We start from the raw sequence: 3,582 nt of genomic DNA on the forward strand, positions 1-3,582 counted from the left end.
AAAATCTAAAACTCTTTCAACATAATTCACGAAAACTGCGAATCAGGTAAGGCATTTAATTTAATATTTTACATTGGTTGCAGCATCAATTTATATGTGCCTTTTTTACACAAATTATGTTGTACGGTGTATTTGATCTAATTCTCGAATACACGATCTCGAGAGCCCTCCGAACATCTGGAGGAAGGTAATAGCTTAATTTTAATATCTTAACATCTGAATTAAATATATTTATCGACAGGAGTCGTATTTATATTTCTTCTTATTTTTAAGTTATTACAATTATATGGCAATATTTATATTGATAAACAATAATATTAGTAGTTTATTAAAGGATATCTTCTTTTTTTTATTTCTAAAAATATATATCAACTGCATTATCTATAAATCAATTTTACCTGATTCATCACTTATAGCCTATACTCTATTACTCTTATATAGGTATACGATATATTCACAAATTAATATTATCTTAAATAATAATAATATATATATTTTTTTATTGCTTGCTTTCTGGCTCAGCCACTCAAGTTTTGTCTGTTTATTAAACATACCAGAAATTATTTTCGATTCTTGAGCAGTTTGCGGTAATTTTATATTTTTAGCCACACCACCTATTTATTTTTTTTAAGTCATATTTTGCCCAAATTAAAAGATTAATGTAACACGCGTCACAAAAAAATTAAATATTTCAGCTAAATTAACACAACACACAGAATAGTTGAATCATACACGACTGTCGCAAGTTAACTGAAGTCCGTGATCAATGATAATTATTAATAAGAGTGCAATCGGTTGTTGTTTTTAGAATTTGTTTTAGTTTAAGATTTTAGAAATTAAACTATACTAGGTTATGATACTATTTATTATTATTGTTGCCCATACAACACAAATAAACATACATAAATACATACCCAAACATACAATGTGTAGGTACGTCACCGTATACGTCTAAATATAAATATATTCCAACTATCAATTAATAAAAATGTATCAATGTGAAAATAATTTCTTAGTATTCGTACTATAATACTTTTTGAATATATTATAAAATAGGCATGTTTTTGCGCTTATAAAATATAATAATGGTAAAACGGCAACAACTGGGAACCAGCCCATCGGGCCGCTTTTAAAATCAGACAGGGGCAAATGGCCCACCTTGACCCCCCTCAAATGACGCCACTGATTCTAAGTCAAAAGTTGATACTTAATAAATAGTAAATTTAACTGGTTACATTCTGAATTTAAGTTAATTTTAAAACAATTACCTTTTTTTTAAATTTAAATATTTTAACTACCTACTTAGTTAATCCCCACTTTTAAAGATATGACTTAGTTACATAGATACCTAATTTTATGTTGGGTAATAGATTCCATTTTACTTTACGTGTAATTTATAAATTACAACCAACTTATATAACCAACCATTCATTACATACAAATATACAATAGATATACCTATCTATATGTTTATCTTTATTTAATATTAGTTTTTATTTTGTATTTTATTATTTTGTAATTATAAAACAGGTACTTAATTAATATACTTATTGCATAAGATACAAGTGAAGTTTTCATTTTTCAATTATTTAGTCATAAATTTGTAGCATACACCACCTACACACACATTATGAATTCTTCGATCACATTTATTACACTTAATTCAAGTAAAACTTACTTTTATATTTTGTGCACACATAAGGCATTTTATACTGATATTATCAGAGTACATTAAACATCGATGCAGCAATGTATTTCTTAAATCACTCACATTAACTTCCTTTGAAAAGCTCTGAGTAAACATTGGATTGTATGTACTACAATAATACAACACAATAACACTCCACAACTGTTACTATCATTCTGTAAAGGATACTCAATATTTTTAAGAACCATTTTATGCAGCAAATATTTTGCTTTTTTATTACCACCCATTGAAAACAAAATTTTTTTTTAATCGAGGTAAGTACAAGTCAACTGATTCTGGACGCAGAGGATCCAAGTAAAATACACAACCCAAAATGAAGTCCATAATAAATAAAGTCCAATAATTACCTTCAGGATTGATCGGCAGAAATAACACAGTATTTAGTCCAATCAAATTTGGCTATTTTAACTTTGGTACTTGACCAAATTGTATTTCTTATTTCCACAGGAATATAACTAATATCATTACTCACATAAGTCAATAGCAGTGCGTCAATCACCGTTCCATTTAACCAGGAGTTGTTTTGCAATTTACGAAAATCTTCACCATACAGAGTCACACACTTATAGCCTTCACCCGAATACACACCAGCTATATACTGTTCACTTAAACATGGAGAATAATATTTAATATCAGTGAACAAATGGTTGGAATATCGAGGTAAGTTTAATATTTTATCCTGTCATTTTGATCATTATCATATTGAACAACTTTTTCAGTACTTTTATACCTACTGCTATTCATAAGTCAACCGTTGAATATTGGTGTGACTTAAATGACTTTGAACTCTTTATTTTGATCGTTTTTTCCATTGATCTTCAACAAAGATATTCCCTGGGTCACCAGGGTAAAATGCTTTACCATCATCCCATTCTGAACTATTCTGTTTACATTTTTTTATTAGACTGTAAACTCAATAATGCATAATTATGGTCAGTTAAAAAATGTCTAAATGAAATTTCTATTTCGTTATTTTTACGTTTGTACAATACCCTTGGTATTTTATCTTTTATTTCTTTACACACAGCTTCAGTGTAAATTTGAATTATATTAACAAAACGACCAAGTTTCATATTTGTATTTTTTCAATTCACAAGAATTGGAGTTTCATCATCTCACACTGTCTGATGAAGGACATTCTATATAAATTCAATCAAATGTTTATTCGGGATTTGTAGTGCGTGTAAGTAACATTCAAATAATTACTTGCATGTTCTACCGGGTTGTGTTTATAAATTTTTGTATTAGGGCCGGCACTTTGGCTGCCCACTTTCCAGAGCAGCGTTTGGGTTAAGATAGACACCGTTGAATTTTAAATTTTTAACTATATACCTAGAACTTGAGTTTTCTTATAGGCGTTTGTGTTTGTGGGCTAGCAACTACGCTAATGGTCTATTGTTAACTAGTAAAGTCCCTCTGTTTGAGACTTGTATAGGCAACATATCATACACATTCTTATCAATGTCTGGATAATGATATGTCAATAATAATTATTACTGATTAGTGGCTAGACATTTGGTTTACAGAAATTTTGTAATGTAAGTGGTTTTTTGAGGTCTCTAAAATTTTAAATATTTGCTGAAAGTAACTTAATGATTTACTGTTTCTGTTTTTAGTTCACACAAATACACAATGTATTATACCTATCATGGTTTTCAAAACTGACCTATAATAATCTGATGTAAGTACCTACGAGAAACTAGAAAGACCAGCAAATGTATTGACAATTCTTGATAAGTCTATTTTATTTAAGACAATTCTACAGAACAAGTATACATTATAAATATTGCAATTCAAGTTATAAAAATATTAATATTAAAGAGAATACTAAAACTTAAAAAGTAAGAATATTATTGTGGGTACATCATGTCATT

Source organism: Acyrthosiphon pisum, chromosome X (assembly GCF_005508785.2).
Source record: "Acyrthosiphon pisum isolate AL4f chromosome X, pea_aphid_22Mar2018_4r6ur, whole genome shotgun sequence".
NCBI lineage: Eukaryota > Metazoa > Arthropoda > Insecta > Hemiptera > Aphididae > Acyrthosiphon > Acyrthosiphon pisum.